This window comes from Scyliorhinus torazame, chromosome 14 (assembly GCF_047496885.1).
Source record: "Scyliorhinus torazame isolate Kashiwa2021f chromosome 14, sScyTor2.1, whole genome shotgun sequence".
Lineage (NCBI taxonomy): Eukaryota > Metazoa > Chordata > Chondrichthyes > Carcharhiniformes > Scyliorhinidae > Scyliorhinus > Scyliorhinus torazame.
In genome coordinates, this window is record NC_092720.1 from 12,611,757 (window position 1) to 12,629,117 (window position 17,361).

General features: G+C 49.4%; 1 protein-coding gene across 3 annotated transcripts in view; it reads right to left on the bottom strand.

The window, feature by feature from the left end:
• Positions 1-17,361, bottom strand: part of LOC140389522 (nucleotidyltransferase MB21D2) — a 71,773-nt gene that overhangs the window by 31,896 nt on the left and 22,516 nt on the right. The window contains exon 2 of one of the 3 annotated variants that reach the window (XM_072473703.1): positions 7,880-8,037. The exons of the other annotated variants lie outside the window; for them this stretch is intronic. The gene's annotated coding sequence lies outside the window, so the exon portion shown is untranslated. The remainder of the gene's footprint in view (positions 1-7,879; positions 8,038-17,361) is intronic. 3 annotated transcript variants of the gene reach the window in all.

Sequence of the window (17,361 nt, forward strand, 5' to 3'; positions counted from 1 at the left end):
GCAGTTGAAGTAAAAGATCATAATCCTGTTGAATGACAAAGTGAACTCAAAAAGGGCCAAATGCCACTCCAACCCCTGCGTTACGTTTCTATGTAATCGCTTGCGGGTTGGGAGTTAAAGATCCCACAACGTTATTGGAAAAGGAGTACTAGTCCTCCCCGGCAAGGAGTTGAGAGACTGGTGGTGAAATTCGAAAACACCAAATGTGGAAATCTGAAACTCCATCCCCCAAAAAGGGACCTAGCACTTGGAGATTCATTGATTTTTGTCAAGCAATGTTATCAAGGGACAAGGAGCAAATTTGAATAAAGTAGGGTGAACGAAATCGAGGTACTGACCAGGTAGGATCGAATGGAACGGTGGAACAGCCATAACCTTCAAAGGAGAATTGGATAATTGAATGCCATAATACAAACTGCAGATCAACGTAGAAAGAGTTGGATTGTTCTTTAAATGAACTGGCAGAGATTCAGTGGCCTCCTCCTGTGCTGTACTATCCTATGATGCCAGAAACAGGATCCGGTGCCTCCTCCTGGGCCTGTGGTCACCTCTGCTGAAGTCCTCGCTGGTACCCAGTCTATATCCTCTTTGCCTCGGTGAAGTACCTTGCATCATCATCATCATCATTTTCTGGGCCAACATTCCTCCCTCACCTCACACTCCTCAAAATGTACGTTAACAGTGCCAGCAGTGGCGAGGAAATGGGGTAAAAAGCTTGGGATGAAATAAGGAGCTGAGGTTTCACTATTGTAGTTGTGAGCTGGGTGGGGGAAAGAGTTGGGAGAACAGCCTGATGGCTTCAGTCTTCCCAAGCTTAAGGTGAAGTGTGCAGGGTGAGCAAAACGGGAAGGATGAACGAGTAAGGGACGGAGTGGCGGAATGAGTGAGGCTTTAGTGGGCTTGCGTCTCCCCGTGTGTCTGTGTCTGTTTCTCGGTCACTGTCTCTCTCTCTCTGGCTTCAAGATTCGTGCCATTACATTACAGACCTGTTTCACACAACAGGACTGAATTAGAAAATAGCTTCAAATTTCACTAGGAGTTAATGGGTTGTGTGAAATAGAATCAGTGAAAAGCTCTTTCTCATTCAATATCCATTATCCTCAAGAGAGCACCAAGAGATCAATGCATCACTGACACTTGCAATAAAGCACCATCCACCCCTTCAAACATCACAAAGCCTGCCCCATCACTAAGAGGTTTCATATCGAGGTTTATTGCAAATTCCTATCCGCTCCGATAGTAACAGATGTCTTCAGTCTTCTTAGACCGAGAGTCTGTATTCAGATAAGGCTGGGGAGCATTTACAACTTCCCTCAGAAAGAGGCCATTCAGCCCCTCAAACCTTCCCTTCCTTCAAGACCATCGCGGCTGATCCGATTTGTGGCCTTAACTTCGCTTTCTTGTCCACCACAGGGAAATGAGAGGCGGTATCAGCAAGGTTTGAAAACCCATGGACCATCTTGCCTTTGTTAAGAATTGGGCAAAATTAAGATTTTAAAAATCAAAGTAAATCAGGGATTTGATTAGAGGCAGACCTCTGGGGAAATAATGAGATGCAAACGCGCCCATCAGTGGAAAACATGTATTTGCCATATATGTGATTAGAGGCAACAATGGACTATAGAGGTGGTAACTTTAAAGTGGAGAGATAAGGAAACGGACACGTACCTTCTAAAAGCCAACTCCACAGGGCGAATAACACCAAAAGGAAAGAAACAGTATAACTGTATAACCCCAACGAGAGGGAGAGGGGGACTGCTAACATCAGAAAAGCACCCAAAGTTGCAGATAAGGGGCGGGATTCTCCGCTCCAGCCTCCTTACACGGCGCCAAATGGGCGCCGGGGTTCTGCGGCTGGCCGCGGAAGGAGGTAGGCCCGGGGGTGGGGGTGGGGGGGGGGGGGGGGGAAGAGGCCGGCCCGCCCCGATCTGTGGGCCCCAATTGCAGGCCAGACCCCATCGGAGGCCCCCCCCCCCCCCCGGTGAAGGAGCCCCCCCTCTCCCACAGGCCGTCCCCTCAGCGTTCCCGCACAGTTCCCGCCGGCAGCGACCAGGGGTGAACGGCACCGGCGGGACTGTCATTTTTCTCGCCAGCCGGAGAACCGCCACTCCCCAGAGCCTTATACAGCCTCAGAAGTACATCCCTGGTCTTGTATTCTAGCCCTCTCGACATCAATGCTAACATTGCATTTGCCTTCCTAACTGCCGACTGAACCTGCACATTAACCTTAAGAGAACCTTGAACAAAGGCTCTCAAGTCCCTTTGTGCTTCTGATTTCCTCAGCATTTCCCCATTTAGAAAATAGTCTATGTCTCCATTCCTCCTTCCAAAGTGCATAACCTCATTATTCCATCTGCCACTTCATTGCCCGCTCTCCTAGCCTGTCCAAGTCCTTCAGCAACCCCCCTGCTTCCTCAATAATACCTGCCCCTCTACAGATCTTTGTATCATCTGCAAACTTAGCAACAGTGCCTTCAGTTCCTTCCATCAGATCATTAATGTATATTGTGAAAAGTTGTGGTCCCAGTACAGACCCCTGAGGCACACCACTAGTCACCAGCTGCCATCCTGAAAACTCTCTGCCTTCTGCCAGTCAGCCAATCCTCTATCCATGCCAGGATCCTACCCTGAACACCATGGGCTCTTAACTTATTTAAGTCTCCTATGCGGCACCTTGTCAAACGCCTTCTGGAAATCGAAATAAATCACATCCACTGGTTCTCCTTTGTCTAACAGCTTTGTTACCTCTTCAAAGAACTCTTTAACAGATTTGTCAGACACGGCCTCCCCTTGACAAAGCCGTGCTGACTCAGTCCTATTTTACCAGGCACTTCCAGTATCCACGGTCTCATCGGTAACAATGGACTCTAAAATCTTACCAATGATTGGTTAGGCTAATTGGCATATAATTTCCTGTCTTCTGCCTCCCTCCCTTCTTAAACAGAGGTGTTACATTAGCCACTTTCCAGTCCTCTGGGACCCTTCCTGCCTCCAGTGATTCCTGAAAGATCATCACCAATGCCCCCACAATCTCCTCAGCTATCTCTTTTGGAACACTGGGGTGTAGTCCATCCAGTCCAGGTGATTTATCCACCTTCAAACCTTCCAGTGTCCTCTGAACCTTCTCCTTGGTGAAGGCCACTGCACTCACCTCTGCCCCCTGGTTCTCCTGGAGCTCTGGCATCCCACTGGTGTCTTCCACTGTGAAGACTGATGTAAAGTAACTATTCGGTTCGTCTGCCGTTTTTGTTTCCTATTATTACTTCACCAGCCACATTTTCCAGTAGTCCAATGTCTATTTTTGCCTCTCTCTTACTTGTTTATATTGAAAAAAAACTCTTCCTATCTTCCTTTATATTACGAGCAAGCTTGCACTCATAGTTCATCTTCTCCCCACTTATTACTTTTTTAGTTGTCCTCTGCTCGCTTTTAAAGGCTTCCCAATCCTCTGGCTTCCCACTAATCCTCACCACTTTGTATGTTTTTCTTTTGCTTTGATGCTGTCCTTGACTTCCCTCGTCAACCATGGATGCCTTGTCCTCCCCTTTGCATGTTTCCTCCTCCTTGGGATGAATTTCTGCTGTGCCTCCCGAATAACCCCCAAAAACTCCTGCCATTGCTGTTCCACTGTCTTCCCTGCTGGGCTCCAAAGAAAAAACAAAGAACAAAGAAATGTACAGCACAGGAACAGGCCCTTCGGCCCTCCAAGCCCGTGCCGACCATGCTGCCCGACTAAACTACAATCTTCTACACTTCCTGGGTCCTTATCCTTCTATTCCCATCCTATTCATATATTTGTCAAGATGCCCCTTAAATGTCCCTATCGCCCCTGCTTCCACCACCTCCTCCGGTAGCGAGTTCCAGGCACCCACTACCCTCTGCGCAAAAAACTTGCCTCGTACATCTACTCTAAACCTTGCCCCTCTCACCTTAAACCTATGCCCCCTAGTAATTGACCCCTCTACCCTGGGGAAAAGCCTCTGACTATCCACTCTGTCTATGCCCCTCATAATTTTATATACCTCTATCAGGTCTCCCCTCAACCTCCTTTGTTCCAGTGAGAACAAACCGAGTTTATTCAATCGCTCCTCATAGCTAATGCCCTCCATACCAGGCAACATTCTGGTAAATCTCTTCTGCACCCTCTCTAAAGCCTCCACATCCTTCTGGTAGTGTGGCGACCAGAATTGAACACTATACTCCAAGTGTGGCCTAACTAAGGTTCTATACAGCTGCAACATGACTTGCCAATTCTTATACTCAATGCCCCGGCCAATGAAGGCAAGCATGCCGTATGCCTTCTTGACTACCTTCTCCACCTGTGTTGCCCCTTTCAATGACCTGTGGACCTGTACTCCTAGATCTCTTTGACTTTCAATACTCTTGAGGGTTCTACCATTCACTGTATATTCCCTACTTGCATTAGACCTTCCAAAATGCATTACCTCACATTTGTCCGGATTAAACTCCATCTGCCATCTCTCCGCCCAAGTCTCCAGACAATCTAAATCCTGCTGTATCCTCAGACAGTCCTCATCGCTATCCGCAATTCCACCAACCTTTGTGTCGTCTGCAAACTTACTAATCAGACCAGTTACATTTTCCTCCAAATCATTTATATATACTACAAAGAGCAAAGGTCCCAGCACTGATCCCTGTGGAACACCACTGGTCACAGCCCTCCAATTAGAAAAGCATCCCTCCATTGCTACTCTCTGCCTTCTATGGCCTAGCCAGTTCTGTATCCACCTTGCCAGCTCACCCCTGACCCCGTGTGACTTCATCTTTTGTACTAGTCTACCATGAGGGACCTTGTCAAAGGCCTTACTGAAGTCCATATAGACAACATCTACTGCCCTACCTGCATCAATCATCTTAGTGACCTCCTCGAAAAACTCTATCAAGTTAGTGAGACACGACCTCCCCTTCACAAAACCGTGCTGCCTCTCACTAATACGTCCATTTGCTTCCAAATGGGAGTAGATCCTGTCTCGAAGAATTCTCTCCAGTAATTTCCCTACCACTGAAGTAAGGCTCACCGGCCTGTAGTTCCCGGGATTATCCTTACTACCCTTCTTAAACAGAGGAACAACATTGGCTATTCTCCAGTCCTCCGGGACATCCCCTGAAGACAGCGAGGATCCAAAGATTTCTGTCAAGGCCTCAGCAATTTCCTCTCCAGCCTCCTTCAGTATTCTGGGGTAGATCCCATCCGGCCCTGGGGACTTATCTACCTTAATATTTTATAAGACACCCAACACCTCGTCTTTTTGGATCACAATGTGACCCAGGCTATCTACACCCCCTTCTCCAGACTCAACATCCACCAATTCCTTCTTTTTGGTGAATACTGATGCAAAGTATTCATTTAGTACCTCGCCCATTTCCTCTGGCTCCACACATAGATTCCCTTGCCTATCCTTCAGTGGGCCAACCCTTTCCCTGGCTACCCTCTTGCTTTTTATGTACGTGTAAAAAGCCTTGGGATTTTCCTTAACCCTATTTGCCAATGACTTTTCGTGACCCCCTTCTAGCCCTCCTGACCCCTTGCTTAAGTTCCTTCCTACTTTCCTTATACTCCACGCAGGCTTCGTCTGTTCCCAGCCTTTTAGCCCTGACAAATGCCTCCTTTTTCTTTTTGACGAGGCCTACAATATCACTCGCCATCCAAGGTTCCCGAAAATTGCTATATTTATCTTTCTTCCTCACAGGAACATACCGGTCCTGTATTCCTTTCAACTGCCACTTGAAAGCCTCCCACATGTCAGATGTTGATTTGCCCTCAAACATCCGCCCCCAATCTATGTTCTTCAGTTCCCGCCTAATATTGTTATAATTAGCCTTCCCCCAATTTAGCACATTCATCCTCGGACCACTCTTATCCTTGTCCACCAGTACTTTAAAACTTACTGAATTGTGGTCACTGTTACCGAAATGCTCCCCTACTGAAACATCTACCACCTGGCCGGGCTCATTCCCCAATACCAGGTCCAGTACCGCCCCTTCCCTAGTTGGACTGTCTACATATTGTTTTAAGAAGCCCTCCTGGATGCTCCTTACAAACTCCGCCCCGTCTAAGCCCCTGGCACTAAGTGAGTCCCAGTCAATATTGGGGAAGTTGAAGTCTCCCATCACCACAACCCTGTTGTTTTTACTCTTTTCCAAAATCTGTCTACCTATCTGCTCCTCTATCTCCCGCTGGCTGTTGGGAGGCCTGTAGTAAACCCCCAACATTGTGACTGCACCCTTCTTATTCCTGATCTCTACCCATATAGCCTCACTGCCCTCTGAGGTGTCCTCTTGCAGTACAGCTGTGATATTCTCCCGAACAAGTAGCGCAACTCCACCTCCCCTTTTACATCCCCCTCTATCCCGCCTGAAACATCTAAATCCTGGAACGTTTAGCTGCCAATCCTGCCCTTCCCTCAACCAGGTCTCTGTAATGGCAACAACATTCTCCTTTTCTAATCAACTCTGGCCAGCTCCTCCCTCATGTCTTTGCAGTTACCCTTATTTAATTGTAATACCGTTACATCTGATTGCAGCTTCTCCCTCTCAAACTACAGGATAAATTCTTGTGGTCACTGCTCCCTAAGGGTTCCTTCACCTTAAGTTCCCTAATCAAGTCTGCCTCATTACACATCACCAAATCCAAAATTGCCTGTTCCCTAGTAGGCTCTGTCACAAGCTGCTCCAAAAAAACATCTCTTAGACATTCCACACATTCCTTTTCTTGGGGTCCACTACCAACCATATTTTCCCAGTCACCTGCATATTGAAGTCCCCCCATGATTATTGTGACATTGCCTTTTTTATCTCCTGATTTATTTCCTGCCCCACATCCGGATTACTGCTAGGGGGCCTGTACATAACTCCCATCAGAGTCTTTTTACCTTTGCGATTCCTCAATCCACCCACAGAGATTCTATGGCTTCTGATCCTGTATCGCTCCTTGCTATTGATTTAGCTTCATTCCTTACTAACAATGCAACATCGCGACCTTTGCCCATCTGTCTGTCCTTTCGATAGGACATACATCCTTGAATACTTTTTTAAAAATAAATTTAGTGTACCCAATTCATTTTTTCCGATTAAGGGGCAATTTAGCGTGGCCATTCCACCTACCTTGCACATCTTTGGGTCGTGGGGGTGAGACCCATGCAGACACGGGGAGAATGTGCAAACTCCACACGGACAGTGACCCAGAGCTGGGATCGAACCTGGGACCTCGGCGCCGTGAGGCAGCAGGGCTAACCCACTGAGCCACCGTGCTGCCCTATATCCATGGATATTTAGATCCCAGCCCTGATCCCCTTGCAGTCACAACATCATACCGGCCAATTTCAATGTGCGTAACAAGCTCATTTACCTTGTTCCATATACTGCTCACATTTAGGTCCAACACCCTCAGTCCTGCATTGACCACCCCCCTTTCTCACACTTGTCACCATTTTTGCTCTACCCAAGGGTGATGTTGTTCTCTTATTTTTCCCCATCAGTTATTACACCTTCAAAGCTCACGCACTTGGTTCCCACCCCACCTGCCATGCTAGTTTAAATCCTCCCGAGTGTCTCTAGCAAACCTCCCAGCCAGGATATCAGTGCCCCTCCATTAGATGCAACCCGTCCTTCTTGTACAGGTTACACCTGCCCTGGAATAGATCCCAATGGTCCAGAAATCTGAAACCCTACCTCCTACACCACCAGTTTAGCCACGTGTTTAGCTGCTCTATCTTCCTATTTCTAGCCTCACTGGCACGTGGCACAGGGAGTAACCCTGAGATTACAACCCTCGAGGTCCTGCTTTGTAGCTTACTGCCTAACACCCTGAACCCCTTCTGCAGGACCTCATCACTCTTCCTGCCTATTTCATTCGTACCTTCAGGCAATGCTGCGTCCAGCAGGGAGATGAACGGGAAGGTACGGGTTAGAAAGAGGCCTTATCGGCGATGTGTAGACTTGGAGGAGGCATCTTTGCAAATCCTCCGGAAATTGGCGGTGGTAGAGATGAATGGAACAGAGGTGTTTGAAGGAAAGCTGGATAAAGGAAGGAGAAAGGTTATGTTGATTGGATGAGATTATAGCGGACTGGAGGAGACTCCTGGAGCAAGAGGACAGGCACAGATGGAACAGTTGAGCCAGGTATGGGCTGCTTCCATACAATTTATAATAATTTAGGATGGCCGGCTGGCTATTCAAGCTTATCTGCAGTAAACCAAGATTGATGCTTCTTTAACCGGTTTAAAATCTTTGACAAGGTGCCGAAAGGTGCAGACTGTGAGCCGTGTCTGAGGTGGACATATTCTCGATTCTAAATCAGAAGGTCCTGGGTTCACGTTCCACCCTAGAGACTGACACTCCCTGTGCAACACCGAGGGAGGTCGGGACAATCAGTGGTATTAAACTAAGAGCCAGTTTGCGATCTCAGGCAGATATAAAAGATCCAAGTGCACGATTTCAAAATGTATATCTCAAATAACATCAGTAAAGAGATTATCGAGCCGTTAAGACATTGCTGTACATGGTGCCTTGTTAGGCACATACTGTCTGCTGTGTTTGCTACATTTACAACACCAGTTTCAGAAAGTACTTATGTGGTTGTAAAATGCTTCGGGACATTCACAGGTCACGAAAGACGCTGAAAACATGAATTATTACATTTTTGCCTTCATTTCTGCAGGTGTCCTTTGATTTCAAAAAGCTTTCCTGCAAGGCTAGTGATAAAATCGTTGTAGAAAACGAGTGGGAAAACCCCTGGGGGTTGGCAGGAATGGAGAGCGGGCTCTGCTCAGAGGTGTTCATGGCTCTACATTGGGTCCACTGCCATCAAGCTCAATTAGGAGTGGGCGTCAGTGGGTAGCTCTGTCCCCGCGGAATCAGAAGATGTGGATTCAAGTCCTTCTGCAAAAGTGATGAATAAAGAGCGAGCAAAGGGGACACTCGCCATCCAGTACGGATGGGGTGCCACACTGTCTGAAGTGCAGTCTTTCAGACGAGAGCCCAACTGTTCTCTCAGGTGGGTGCAAAAGACCTCGATACACTATTTCAAAGGGGTACAGGCGGGTTATCTGTGAAACAGCAACAGACAATGCTGCAGAAACTCAGCAGGTCTGGCAGCATCTGTGGGGCGAGAAAATAAGAGTTGATGCTTCGAGTACGTCTGGATTGGATTTGGATTTGTTTATTGTCACGTGTACGGGGGTACAGTGAAAAGTATTTTTCTGTGAGCAACTCAACAGATCATTAAGTACATGGGAAGAAAAGGGAATAAAAGAAAATACATAATAGGGCAACACAAGGTAACTACATAACACCGGCATCGGGTGAAGCATACAGGGGTGTAGTGTTAATGAGATCAGTCCGTAAGAGGGTCATTTAGGAGTCTGGTAACAGTGGGGAAGAAGCTGCTTTTGAGTCTGTTCGTGCGTGTTCTCAGACTTCTGTATCTCCTGCCCGATGGAAGAAGTTGGAAGAGTGAGTAGGCCGGGTGGGAGGGATCTTTGATTATGCTGCCCACTTTCCCCAGGCAGCGGGAGGTGTAGATGGAGTCAATGGATGGGAGGCAGGTTTGTGTGATGGACTGGGCGGTGTTCACGACTCTCTGAAGTTTCTTGCGGTCCTGGGCCGAGCAGTTGCCATACCAGGCTGTGATGCAGCCCGACAGGATGCTTTCTATGGTGCATCTGTAAAAGTTGGTAAAGGTTAATGTGGACATGCCGAATTTCCTTACTTTCCTGAGGAAGTATAGGCGTTGTTGTGCTTTCTTGGTGGTAGCGTCGACGTGGGTGGACCAGGACAGATTTTTGGAGATGTGCACCCCTAGGAATTTGAAACTGCTAACCATCTCCACCTCGGCCCCGCGGATGCAGACAGGGGTGAGTACAGTACTTTGCTTCCTGAAGTCAATGACCAGCTCTTTAGTTTTGCTGGCATTGAGGGAGAGATTGTTGTCGCTACACCACTCCACTAGGTTCTCTATCTCCCTCCTGTATTCGGACTCATCGTTATTCGAGATCCGGCCCACTATGGTCGTATCGTCAGCAAACTTGTAGATGGAGTTGGAACCAAGTTTTGCCTCGCAGTCGTGTGTGCACAGGGAGCAGAGTAGGGGGCTAAGTACGCAGCCTTGCGGGGCCCCGGTGTTGAGGGCTATTGTGGAGGAGGTGTTGTTGTTCATTCTTACTGGGCCAATAGTTACTCCTCAAATCAACGTCACAAAGACAGATTTTCTGTTCCTTTTCACATTGCTGCTTGCGGGAGCTTCTTGCGCGCAAAGTGGCTGCGCATTGCCTACAGGACAACTGTAGCTACACTCCAAAACGACTTCACTGGCTGTCGGGGAGGTTCGTAGGTTGTGGTAGGTGCGACAGAAATGCAACTCCTCCCTGTTCCCAGCTTTCTCAACCTATTGCTGTCAGCCCATCCCCTAATTCCTTTTATTTCCTGCTGAAATCTCAACCCCCCCCCTCCCCCCCTCACATTGAGACACTTTGACACCCTCTGACCCATTCGGACCCTGTTTGACCTTCTACTCCTGTGAAACCTCTTGCGACATTTTACTGTGTTAAAGTCTCGATTTAAATACAAGTTCCTCTTGGTTCCTGAAAGCTGTTTGTTGGGGCAAGTGTGTATTTCATAGAATTTACAGTGCAGAAGGAGGCCATTCAGCCCATCGAGTCTGCACCGGCCCTTGGAAAGAGCACCCAACTTAAGCTCACACATTCACCCTATCCCAGTGAACTCAGTAACCCCACCCAAACTTTTTGGACACTTGGGGCAACAAACCGCCAATAAACAAAGAAAGGCAAAAGGCACACTCACCATCGCCACTCCCCTGCCAAACCCCACCTCAAACTACCCACCGCAAACACTTTACAATGAACACAAAGGTCCTCTCCAAGGTTCAGTGTTCTCACACTCCTCCCAGTCCATGGTCCCTCAAAACGTCCATCGCCTCCACTGACGAGTTAAAATAAAACTCCTGTGGCAGCCCACAAGCGGGCAGGGTACAAAACCCCAAACTTTACTCCCTTATTAAAGAGGGAAACCTATATCTGATTGAACCCGGCTCTCCTCTTCGCCAACTCAGGTCCAGGTCGGCCCACAGCTCACTCCTTTCCCAGGTGCATTTCCTAGTCTGCCTCACTCATTTCAAGGTCTTTTCTTTGTCCAAGAATCCATGCAGCAGCGGCCACACTACAATCGCCCTCTGGCGGATCCCCCACCTGCAGCCTCCTCCTCACCGCCCTGTGTGTTCGGTCCACCTCAAGGGGTTGGTCAAAGACCCCCTCCCCCTTCAACTTCTCCAGCATCCTCACCACATTTTGGCGGCCTCCGCTCCCTCGATACCCTCGGGCAACCCGAGGATCCTCAGGTCCCGTCTCCTGGAGCAGTTCACGTTAATTCCTCTCTCAGCCTCTTCTGGCAGTCTAACACCATCCCCCTACTCCGTCTCCAACGAGGCCAACCGCTCCTCATGCTTCCCCTCTGCCTTCTGAATCGCCAGGCCCTGAGCCTCCAGCCTCTGCCCCACTCTCCCAATCGCAGCTCTGAGCGGCTCCACCGCCTTGACTAGGTCTTCCGAAGCCTCCTTCCTCTGCTGCAGGTATTTTCCGTTCAAAAACTCGACCAGCTGCTCCGATCACTGGAATGGGTGGCGTTGCCCCCTTGCCCTCCACCATCTTAAACCTATAATGCACCACAAAAACTGTCCTCCTCCAACTGCTCTCTCTTTCTCGTGGCACTTCACGTCCTCGGATCCATACACCGTCCTCACCAGGGGAGTATTACCTTCCTGGAGCACTCACATTCCTTTGGCCGTCAAAAAAAAACCCCTACGAGCGAGGAGGGACCAACAAAATCCACCTTGAGCGGGAGCCACGAAACACGTGACCGCTCACTCCATGGCCGCCACTGGACGTCCCACTGTCTGCCTGTCTGGAATTGACCGGAGCAGTACAATCCCAGTCGACAAGGCAGCTTGTCCTGATGTGGGGCCCTGTGGAATTGGTCTCAGCGTACGTTCAACAGGAGGCACAGAGTCTAAACAAGTCGCCTGCTGCTCCAGTGATGATTTACATCAGTAAATAAATCTGCCAGCCTCAAAATTAATTCTTTCGATCTGAGCCAACCGCCAGTATGCACTCATGGTTTATCTCAATAAAGCCTTTATGAAAGCCAGGCTATCGACAAGCCAACGGAATTAAAATTGCCTTTTATGTCCGAGGTTACAGGCCTCAGCAGAGTGCGTGAGCTATGTGGGGCCGTGCTGCTATCACTAACTCCCTCCCCATCGCCAGAGGTCAGATTGTTGAAATGCAAATACCTCATGACTAAACATCCACCTTTCAATGAAAAACAACCTTCAAACAAAGGCTTTGTCCAGGTCTTAAGACCTGCTGATATGGCTCACTGGTATTGACGGAGGAATGCTGCACCATATCCAGAGGATTAACAAGTCAGGTGGGTCTCTGGCAGTTACAGTTTCTGCTCTGTGTACAGACAGAGCAGTCAATCCCTCACTTGTTCAGTCTGGTTTGGAGACACAACTCACTTCCAAAACACACAGCTCTGCATGGTTAACTAAGTTTAAAGACCTTCGCAATTATACTCTTTCCAACTCAGCAATGGTAACAGCTGTGTGTATCTGCTAACTGAGAACTATTTGCGTGTATTCATCAACAGCGCAGTGTGGCATACATAAATATCTGCATACTTGGGCTGTTAATCTATGAATATGTTAATCCTTGTGTGCCTGTGTAAACATGTTACTCTGTGTACACGTAAGCATGTGTTTGTCCAAATTAATTAAGTATGGAGGGTGTGCATGAGTGTTTGTGTCTTCACGTGTTTGCACACTTGTGCCAGCCTTTGTATGAAGTGTTTCCCAACTTCTCGCCTAGCTTTGAGTTTAAGTTACGTCTGCTTGTCCAATGGGTGCAATACCGATGGAGACGGGTTTGTCACTGTATAAACTGGGGTACAGTACTGGTGGGGACGGGTCTGTCACTGTATAACACTGGGGTACAGTACTGGTGGGGACGGGTCTGTCACTGTATAAACTGGGGTACAGTACTGCTGGGGATGGGTCTGTCACTGTATAACACTGGGGTACAGTACTGGTGGGGACGGGTCTGTCACTGTATAAACTGGGGTACAGTACTGCTGGGGACGGGTCTGTCACTGTATAACACTGGGGTACAGTACTGGTGGCGACAGGTCTGTCTCGGTCTAACACTGGGGTACAGTACTGGTGGCGACAGGTCTGTCACTGTATAACACTGGGGTACAGTACTGGTGGGGACGGGTCTGTCACTGTATAACACTGGGGTACAGTACAGGTGGGGATGGGTCTGTCGCTGTGTAACACTGGGGTACAGTACTGGTGGGGATGGGTCTGTCACTGTGTAACACTGGGGTACAGAACTGGTGGGGATGGGTCTGTCACTGTATAACACTGGGGTACAGTACTGGTGGGGACAGGTCTGTCACTGTATAACACTGGGGTACAGTACTGGTGGGCATGGGTCTGTCATTGTATAACGCTGGGATACAGTACTGGTGGGGACAGGTCTGTTACTGTATAAAACTGGGGTACAGTACTGGTGGCGTACTGGTGGGGACTGGTCTGTCACTGTATCACACTGGGATACAGTACTGGTGGGGACTGGTCTGTCACTGTACAACACTGGGGTACAGTACTGGTGGGGACGGGTCCGTCACTGTATAACACTGGGGTATAGTACTGCTGGGGACGGGTCTGTCACTGTATAACACTGGAGTACAGCAATGGTGGGGACAGGTCTGTCACTGTATAACACTGGGGTACAGTACTGGTGGGTACAGGTCTATCACTGTTAACACTGGGGTACAGTACTCTGGGGACGGGTCTGTCACTGTATAACACTGGGGTACAGAACTTGTGGGGATGGGTCTGTCACTGTATAACACTGGGGTACAGTACTGGTGGGGATGGGTCTGTCTCTGTATAACACAGGGGTACAGTACTGGTGGGGACGGGTCTGTCACTGTATAACACTGGGGTACAGAACTGGTGGGGATGGGTCTGTCACTGTATAACACTGGGGTACAGTACTGGTGGGGATGGGTCTGTTTCTGTATAACACAGGGGTACAGTACGGGTGGGGACGGGTCTGTCACTGTATAACACTGGGGTACAGAACTGGTGGGGATGGGTCTGTCACTGTATAACACTGGGGTACAGTACTGGTGGGGACGGGTCTGTCACTGTATAACACTGGGGAACAGTACTGGTGGGGACGGGTCTGTCACTGTATAACACTGGGGTACAGTACTGGTGGGGACAGGTCTGTCACTGTATAACACTGGGGTACAGAACTTGTGGGGACGCGTCTGTGACTGCATAATACTGGGGTACAGTACTGGTGGGGACGGGTCTGCAACTGTATAACACTGGGGTACAATATTGGTGGGGACGGGTGTGTCGCTGTATAACACGGGGTACAGTACTGGTGGGGATGGGTCTGTCACTGTATAACACTGGGGTACAGTACTGGTGGGGACGGGTCTGTCACTGTATAACACTGGGGTACAGTACTGGTGGGGACGGGTCTGTCAGTGTATAACACTGGGGTACAGTACTGGTGGGGATGGGTCTGTCACTGTATAACACTGGGGTACAGTACTGGTGGGGACGGGTCTGTCACTGTATAACACTGGGGTACAATACTGGTGGGGACAGATCTGTCACTGTATGACACTGGGGTACAGTACTGGTGGGGGTGGGTCTGTCACTGTATAACACTGGGGTACAGTACTGGTGGGGATGGGTCTGTCACTGTATAACACTGTGGTACAGTACTGCTGGGGACGGGTCTGCCACTGTCTAACACTGGGGTACAGTACTGGTGGGGTTGGGTCTGTCACTGTGTAACACTGGGGTACAGTACTGGTGGGGGCGGGTCTGTCACAGTGTAATACTGGGGTACAGTACTGGTGGGGACGGGTCTGTCACTGTATAACACTGGGGTACAGTACTGGTGGGGACAGGTCTGTCACTGTATCACACTGGGATACAGTACTGGTGGGGTACTGGTGGGGACTGGTCTGTCACTGTACAACACTGGGGTACAGTACTGGTGGGGACGGGTCCGTCACTGTATAACACTGGGGTATAGTACTGCTGGGGACGGGTCTGTCACTGTATAACACTGGGGTACAGGACTGGTGGGGATGGGTCTGTCTCTGTATAACTCAGGGGTACAGTAATGGTGGGGACAGGTCTGTCACTGTATAACACTGGGGTACAGAACTGGTGGGGATGGGTCTGTCACTGTATAACACTGGGGTACAGTACTGGTGGGGATGGGTCTGTCACTGTATAACACTGGGATACAGTATTGGTGGGGATGGGTCTGTCACTGTATAACACTGGGGTACAGTACTGGTGGGGATGGGTCTGTCACTGTATAACACTGGGGTAAGGTACTGGTGGGGATGGGTCTGTCACTGTTTAACACTGGGGTACAATACTGGTGGGGACGGGTGTGTCGCTGTATAACACTGGGGTACAGTACTGGTGCAGATGGGTCTGTCACTGTATAACACTGGGGTACAATACTGGTGGGGACAGGTCTGTCACTGTATAACACTGGGGTACAGTACTAGTGGGGACAGGTCTGTCACTGTATAACACTGGGGTACAGTACTGGTGGGGGTGGGTCTGTCACTGTAAAACGCTGGGGTACAGTACTGATGGGGACAGGTCTGTCACTGTATAAAACTGTGGTACAGTTCTGGTGGGGACAGGTCTGTCACTGTATAACACTGGGATACAGTACTGATGGGGACGGGTCTGTCACTGTATAACACTGGTGTACAGTACTCTGGGGACAGATCTGTCACTGTATAACACTGAGGTACAGTACTGGTGGGGACGGGTCTGTCACTGTATAACACTGGTGTACAGTACTCTGGGGACAGATCTGTCACTGTATAACACTGAGGTACAGTACTGGTGGGGACGGGTCTGTCACTGTATAACACTGGGGTACAGTACTGGTGGGGACGGATCTGTCACTGTATCACACTGGGATACAGTACTGGTGGGGTACTGGTGGGGACTGGTCTGTCACTGTATAACACTGGGGTATAGTACTGCTGGGGACGGGTCTGTCACTGTATAACACTGGGGTACAGAACTTGTGGGGATGTGTCTGTCACTGTATAACACTGGGGTACAGTACTGGTGGGGATGGGTCTGTCTCTGTATAACTCAGGGGTACAGTAATGGTGGGGACAGGTCTGTCACTGTATAACACTGGGGTACAGAACTGGTGGGGATGGGTCTGTCACTGTATAACACTGGGGTACAGTACTGGTGGGGATGGGTCTGTCACTGTATAACACTGGGATACAGTACTGGTGGGGACGGATCTGTCACTGTATAACACTGGGGTACAGTACTAGTGGGGACAGGTCTGTCACTGTATGACACTGGGATACAGTACTGGTGGGGACGGGTCTGTCACTGTATAACACTGGGGTACAGTACTGGTGGGGGTGGGTCTGTCACTGTATAACGCTGGGGTACAGTACTGATGGGGACAGGTCTGTCACTGTTAACACTGGGGTACAGTACTCTGGGGACGGGTCTGTCACTGTATAACACTGGGGTACAGAACTTGTGGGGATGGGTCTGTCACTGTATAACACTGGGGTACAGTACTGGTGGGGATGGGTCTGTCTCTGTATAACACAGGGGTACAGTACTGGTGGGGACGGGTCTGTCACTGTATAACACTGGGGTACAGAACTGGTGGGGATGGGTCTGTCACTGTATAACACTGGGGTACAGTACTGGTGGGGATGGGTCTGTCACTGTATAACACTGGGATACAGTACTGGTGGGGATGGGTCTGTCACTGTGTAACACTGGGGTACAGTACTGGTGGGGACAGGTCTGTCACTGTATAACACTGGGGTACAGAACTTGTGGGGACGCGTCTGTGACTGCATAACACTGGGGTACAGTACTGGTGGGGACGGGTCTGCAACTGTGTAACACTGGGGTACAATACTGGTGGGGACGGGTGTGTCGCTGTAGAACACTGGGGTACAGTACTGGTGCAGATGGGTCTGTCACTGTATAACACTGGGGTACAGTACTGGTGGGGACGGGTCTGTCACTGTATAACACTGGGGTACAGTACGAGTGGGGACAGGTCTGTCACTGTATGACACTGGGATACAGTACTGGTGGGGACGGGTCTGTCACTGTATAACACTGGGGTACAGTACTGGTGGGGGTGGGTCTGTCACTGTATAAAACTGGGGTACAGTACTGGTGGGGACGGGTCTGTCACTGTGTAACACTGGGGT